The sequence below is a fragment of the Pseudochaenichthys georgianus genome, chromosome 3, assembly GCF_902827115.2.
Source record: "Pseudochaenichthys georgianus chromosome 3, fPseGeo1.2, whole genome shotgun sequence".
NCBI lineage: Eukaryota > Metazoa > Chordata > Actinopteri > Perciformes > Channichthyidae > Pseudochaenichthys > Pseudochaenichthys georgianus.
Window position 1 is genome coordinate 21,471,061 of NC_047505.1, and position 7,628 is coordinate 21,478,688.

Consider the following 7,628-nt stretch of genomic DNA (forward strand, 5'->3'; position numbering starts at 1 on the left):
AATGATCCTTTATTATCTTGTATGAATATATCTGGTATATTGCTCATTTTCCATAAAAGAAAAACATTTATTTGAGTTTTATCTATCTCTATCTGTCTCGCTATCTATCTCTGTCGCTATTTCTCTCTCTCTATAATCACAAACCAAGAAAGTTGTGACACTTCCGCCAGTTTATATAGCCTAGACCAGTGGTTCCCAAACGGTGTGCCGCGGCACACTGGTGTGCCGTGAGTCAAGTCCGGGTGTGCCGTGGGATTTTGTGACAACTATACGTTATTATTGCAATATACAACTACACAAAATAAATTATTTAATTTACTATATCAGTACTTTGTAGGTTTATATGTACGTAATCTGCGCGACTTGCGCGTCCACATCTCCACGTGCAGTGCTGCATAAACATGGCTGAGTCAGCGATAACTTTCGAGTTGTGGAGGTATGCCCATTATTTTGAGTTTGTCCGAAGAATAGACAGGAATGTGACGGTGAGGTGCAAACTGTTTCCAGGCCAGAAGCTGTTATCCACTGCTGTGAACACCACGTCAAACCTCAACACACACCTGCAAAGAACACATGCTAAGGTGAAGATAACGCACGCGCTATTTGTTGTTTGTTTATATCACGTAGTGGTCTGTTCTTCTTCTCTGTCTTCCGGTTGTTGCCTGTTTTGAATGACAAATACACACTACCGCCACCTGCTGGTAAGGAGAGTTATTGCCACTCGCGTGAGTGAGTGAATGCGCAGTTCGTACGTGCTCGGCGAGTACAGTAACGAGTTACTTTATGTAGATAGTAACAAAGTAGTGTAATATATTACTTTTTTTTAAAGTAATATGTAATATATTAAAAAAAATTAGTAACGACCCCATCTCTGGAGTTGGCGTTCTCTACTCTGATTTACATGAAGAACAACAGGAGGTCACGGCTCTCTGTTGAACAGGACTTGCGAGTGGCCCTCTCCTCAGTGCCACCAAGGATTAAAAAAATCTGCGCGCCCCGACAGGCACATGTATCTCACTAATTTGTAAATCGGCAAAATATTTACAATAGCACATGTTTCAATGCTGATTGCTGAAATGTTACATTTATCATTTATAGTTCAGGACCATGGACAATGCAGCTTCCTTGCATTGACAGTTCTCTGTGCTGAATTTCTGCTGAGTTTCCTTTGCCTCATTTTTTATTGTGTGACCTGTCTGGTTTAAATGAGTGTGTTGCTGCTTTAATGAAGCCTAATTTGATAACGTTTCAAATTAATTTCTGAAATACTTCATTAATAAATATTTCATGAGTAATATAGTTGTCTTTGTCACATTTTATTTGGCATTAGTAAATAATTATGCACATGTACAGATATTTTACATGATATGAGTGATAACACGTGTTATAAGGGCTATTTTGCACAATAGGTGTGCCTTGAGATTTTTACTTGTCCTTTGGTGTGCCTTGGGCACAAAAAGTTTGGGAACCACTGGCCTAGACAATGATAGAAAAAAGGATAGAAATAAATATAAATATATATAGCATGTATATATATATATATACATATATAAAATAACAATTTCATTATATGGATTCAACGTGTGCCCCCCCGCTAGACTAGTCTGTGGTTTACCCGTCACTGTGACATCAGTATCAGCCATGCAAGATAGTTTGTTTGTTTCATTCTAAACTATCCAGCAAGGTTATTTTCATTTATGTTGTTTTTTTCTGCACAGTGTAGAGTCGTGTTGTGACGAGAGGGATGGAGGTATTTAATAAAAACCTTGCTCGCTGGAGAATAGCTACAGAAGTCCTGTCACAAGTTAATCGAGAGGATCACAGCTGGCCACGGATCTCGATGCTGCATTTGGGCTGTGAGTAAACAACTTGTGTCTTACTTTTAGGCTGTCTGGAGGTATGGACAGCTATCAAAGCGACTAAACATCACATTAACAACGATGTACAAATGACAGTCGGAGACAAATACATATTTGAAATGATTTATTCACGTTTGCAATGTTTTGAACAGACATCCCCAGTCACCTCATTGTCATGTTGTAGTCCTCGCTGTACGCGTCCGGATATCGGCATCGCAACCACAACCTCACACACTGATACTGAATGTGCATCAAAGTGTTCCTATGGAGCCAAATATACCAAAAGATAAATGTAAACAAAAAAGAAGCGATCGAAATGTGTATTTCCTGGCTATTCGACAATGGCTCCTCAAAGTACACGCCCCATTCCTACCGTTAACGTAACGTAACGACTTCCCCGGTGTAACCAGTTAAACGGTAACAACGGGACTGCTGCTCCTAGCTCCTCTCTGCTAGCTCCGTTAGCTCCATTGGCTCCGTGACCGTGATGCTACAGCGTAGGGCTGTGCAATTAATCGTATTTTAATCGCGATTACGATTATGGCTTGCGACGATTATGAAAACAGCATAATTGACAAAATACGATTATTTTGCTGGGTGCGCTTTCGCCCCTCCCTAAAAGCCCACTCGGCCACGTGGGAGTGACATGTGTTGTGAGTGTTCAGCGGGAGCGAAGATGTCAAAACAAGAGCAGCAACTAGTTAAACAGAAGGGTAAAAATATTTCCACTATTTGCAAGTACTTTGTCATTACATTTCACATCGCTAAAGATATGTGCCCAGTTAGCACTGTTAGCAACCAGGGCTTTAAGCAATGTGTCAACATGTTGGACATCGCGTTACGCGATGCCGTCTCGGTATTATTTCAGCAGGTCTGCGCTGCCTGCACTATATGACAAATGCCGTGGGGAAGTTGAGAGAGATGTGGCTTCAGCTGACTACTTTGATACCACAACAGACATGGTCTAGCCCAGGGGTGCCCAACCAGTCGATCGCGAGATGTGTCTAAAAAAACAACAATATTCTGTTTTATCGTTAATGTCCTGTAACATAATCTTCCTGTGCCAGAATAATGCACTTGAACGCATCAAAGCTTTGTGATTGGCCGGCGTCACCCCATGTGTCGGGGCGTGGCTGAGGGTCTTCAGTACAGGTGGCTTGTCACCTGCCTGCGCTGATCTCTGAAACCAGACCATGTAAACAGGCTGGTGTTTCTTGCAAAACATCTTTAAGAGATGACATGAGCAGCCCTACCAGCATTTGCCATGATGGCCTAAACATTTTTATTTGGTCTTAAATTGTAGTTCAACATTTATTTCCTGTTACTTCTGGACCATGACGGTTGGCCAGCCTTCAACGTTTAACTGAGTGGAATATGTTGAATATGTTTTACCAAAATGTTGGCTATATGTTAAGGAGTTTTCAGTAGGTTGTGACAGTGCACTGCATCATATTTGATTTAATTTATTTTGGTCTAATTTATTTTTATTTATCATATTAATAATATATGTTTTTAGTATGGTTTTGGAAGTGCGCTCCAACATATTTGTTGATCTTGTTTATTGGTAAAATATTATTTGTTTTAAAGTTCAATAAATGGTCAATGAATAATCGTCAAAATAATCGTGATATCAATTATTGACCCAAATAATCGTGATTATGATTTTTGCCATAATCGCACAGCCCTACTACAGCGGCTCAGCTCATGAGGAGAACACTACTTGAACTCGGCCGTGTTTGTTGTGTTGGTTCCTGGTGGACTATTCGTCATGCAAATATAGGATTTATCTGCGGTTGAAACAGACCGTCCATGAATGCAGTTTCTTCGGTAAGTCAACCCTGCGTACTTTATGTTATGTAATGTTACTGGTGTTTTTATTAAGCTAACGTTAATGAATGTTTAGAGTTGGGTTAGCATTTGAGCAATCGTAGCTCCATCTGTGCTAACGATGCTATGCGTAGCATCCAAGAGTGTACAACATTAAGTGGGATGCTACTTTATACCAAAAGGCTTCTGTGCGAGGTTGCTAAAATAAGGTAATCCTTGTACGTTGGATAGTCAGTTTGCTAGTTAGGTTACTGTATGCATTGTGAAGGTTCATTTAAATTCGCTATGCTCTACAACAGGGGTGGGGAACCTCCGGCCCCCGGGCCGTATACGGCCCGCGAGACCATTTGGTACGGCCCTCGAGGTAATTTATAAACACACGCAAAAAAGAAAAAAAATTAAAGAAATCTAGACCGCAAAAAAAATGAAACAAGCGAGTGCCTGTTTTTCCTGGCCAAGGTCAGGGTCCTTGAACACAACACAAGCCTAACGTGTCATCACGTGGTCTGACAGGGATGCAGTTCTGACGGAGAGCACCAGAACGCGGCTCCGGGCCGGGACTTCACAAATTGCAGTACCCATAAGGAGCCATACACATGCCGCAGTTTTTGCGTTGCTGTGTCTTTAGTTGTAAGCCCAGTGGCGATCTGTTCATCTGTCATACTGATCATACAGTCAATAACTGTGTTGTTATTAGCATCTGGTTAGCTAGCTATGCTAAGATTTTTCTACCACCAGTGAGGTAAAGGCACATCTTTATATGATCATTATAGTTATAAAAACACAAGAAAATAAAGTTAACGGGTATAAAATACTATATGACAGTAAACAAAAGTTCTTATTAATAAACAAGAATCCAGTTTAAAAGGGGAATGATTTGTAAAATATCCATAAAGAAAAAGAAAATCTGTATACAGTTCGGTTTCATCTGGTGTTGAGAGATGTATCCATAGATCTCTTAATGTTGCTCTCAAAGTGCACCAGATTTATGCTTTCAACTTCAATATTTAAAAAAGAAATCTTCCCGGGCGAGCATGGGACCCCCCTAGAGGAGGTTAGCTCCCCCCCACTTAAATCATGTTCACATGGATAGGAAACTAAATACATTTGCACACATCTTGTGTCCATATCTTTCTGTTTTGGTGGTAATGCCACACCGTGCACGTGTATGCGTGCACGTGTATCATGGCAAGATATCTGGATTCAGAGGTTGCTTGTTCTTTGCACAGCATGAAAGACAGGCCAAATGAATGGGCTGTGATTTTAGTATTTTTAAGCAGAGGTCAATAATGTGTACGGCCCTCGGAGGATGTGGAAAAAATTGAAATGGCCCTTGAGAGGAAAAAGGTTCCCCACCCCTGCTCTACAATAGCATACAATAGACTAGCTAACGTCAACGTATTGCTGAAGAGAGGCTTAGTGTATAATCAACCTCACAATGAAATGTGTGTATCTTTAAAATATGAACGTCAGATTTCAAGATGGTCCAGAAATAACGCTCCCTTAGATATTGTAATATGGTTTGTTGAACTGGAGTTATTTATTGCAGCTAACCGCCTATCCGACGAACGACCCAAACATTGTTGTTTTAAATATTATTACCAATGCCTCTTTTAATTGTATTATCATCACACTTGAGAAACAGCCTTATTGTTTTAATTGTATTATCATCACACTTGAGAAACAGCCTTATTGTCAACATGTAATTTAATGCCTGCATTTAAGGACGATGCATAGCGTAGTCAATGCTTTAGTGACAAGGACATGATTTGTTTAAATATTAGATACAGTATGACGTTATCTGTGACTTCAGTCAAAATGAAGCTTATCCATAATTGCATGCATGCATTGCATTTGTTAAATAGGTTTGTGTCTTACCCTTACGTGTGTGATACATATGAATATGGCATATGAAAATAAATAAATTTGATTGACTCATGAAAACCTCATCCAAAGTAACAGTAAAATAAAAAGGACCTACACAATAATACTCAATCAAACTGATACAGTATGAGGACTGTGATATCCAGCAATTTCTTAAGTATAACAATAAGATTATGACCTGTTTTTAAAAGAAGATAAAAAGTTGTTTGCATGTAAAGAAGTCTGTAACCCATGCATGTAACTTTACATCTGTTTGTTCCAAGTGTCCTTAAGGTGATCCAGACAGGCTGGACCAGAGGAGGAGAGACAGATCTGGACTCCTAGCAGCAGAGAACTTCAGCACGGATTCCAAGGTACACCTTTTTCATACTTTACAAAGAATGCATAAAGTAATGACTCTAATACACTGATATACATGCCATTAAACATGACTGAATACTAGATCACCTACACATCAGTGATGTTGAGTGTACTTTCTTAGCAAAAGGTTACATTTACATTTTACCAAGCAACATCACTTTTTTGTTCAACTTTCCCATTTCAATGTATTTAAGGCAAATATGATTGAACATATGAGAACTGCGACCCTTTGTCTCTGCTGCATACTGACTGTAAAAAAACATGTTAAAAGTGATTCTTTCAGTGAGACAACCGAACAGAGCAAGCTTCTACAGTTGCACTAAGTTTTGATAACAGTTAAATATTATTTTAATAATACATTTATTTCAATGTTGATGAATTTAGAACGGTTTATTCATAATCTGATTATCTTTGTAGTACACTGTTGGATTTAAAAAACACATTCAAATAAAAAAATCATTATATTTATAGCCCCTGAACAAACAAACAAACACACCTATCTTAAATAACACACTTGCTCCGCAATAATATGTTTTTTGATATTTCTGTTAGGAAAGGACACGCCTGAGAGACAGGACTGCTTCACCATTTTCTCTTTCTCTGAGGGTCCAGAAGAACATCCAAGAGGGAAAGGAAAAGCTGATGTCATGAGTAGGGCTGTCAAGTTAACGCAAAACAAAATTAACGCCACTAATTATTTTAACGCGATTAACGCATGTGTATTTTTTGTCCTCGGCCGCCCCGTAGTTTCAGAGCGCATCGAGTTTAAAATACCATCTACAAGATGATTCTGAAAGCCCCGCTCCTGCTGCCCGCTTGCAGCAGACCACACTTCCACGCTCACCGGCAGGCACCAACTGGCTATTGGGAGGACCGGGAGGGTGTGGCCCGAGCGAGCGAGAGACCTTACGTGCATTGTTGTTGTTAGCATCTGGTGCTAGCTAGCTGCGCTAACGGATATAAGGAGCTGTTTAAATGAAAACAGAGGAGCGACATTTCGCCACAACTGCGCCGAGCACTTGACTTTATGCAGGCAGCCAGACAGTGGGACATTGTAGGAGAAGTCAGCACACTCAGTGCAACATGATTGCAGCTCCCGTTCGAGCATAGCCTATGCCTTGAGTTGCACATAGCTCCAACGATCCATCACACACACACACACCATTTGTATTGTATTGTTGTATGAGAGGTTTCAGGTTGAATTGAGGCGAATATTTGTAATGTTCAGAGGTTGTTGTGTTTAATATTCATGAGAATATTTGTCATTGTTGAAATGATAATAAACATTAGCATAAAGCATATTTGTCCACTCATGTTGATAAGAGTATTAAAAACTTGAAAAATATTCCTCTAAGGTACATTTAGAACAGATAAAAAATGTGCGATTAATTTGCGATTAACCATGGACAATCATGCGATTAATCGCGATTAAATATTTTAATCGACTGACAGCCCTAGTTATGAGATTTAAGAGCAGTACAGGACATTCACTAAGAGACACTTAGGCCCTTTCTCATTTCACTAATTCCCCTCCTCGAGACTTAGTCCCGCCCACAGGAGATTCGAGCGGAGGACTGAGGAGGGGAAGCAGCAGGCGGTTAGAGAAATGAGAACTCCTCTCCTCTGAGCGGTCATTTTAAAGAGACGTCCATTAATGATGACAGGAGGCACAGCAGCCCTCTGTCTGATGGACAGATG

At 40.0% G+C, this 7,628-nt stretch overlaps 1 long non-coding RNA gene across 1 annotated transcript; it reads left to right on the forward strand.

The window, feature by feature from the left end:
- The first annotated feature begins 3,590 nt into the window (after positions 1-3,590).
- Positions 3,591-6,561, forward strand: LOC139433133 (uncharacterized). Its single transcript, XR_011642713.1, has 3 exons — positions 3,591-3,686; positions 5,834-5,923; positions 6,483-6,561. It is a non-coding gene; the product is annotated as an uncharacterized lncRNA (long non-coding RNA).
- Positions 6,562-7,628: the final 1,067 nt, after the last annotated feature.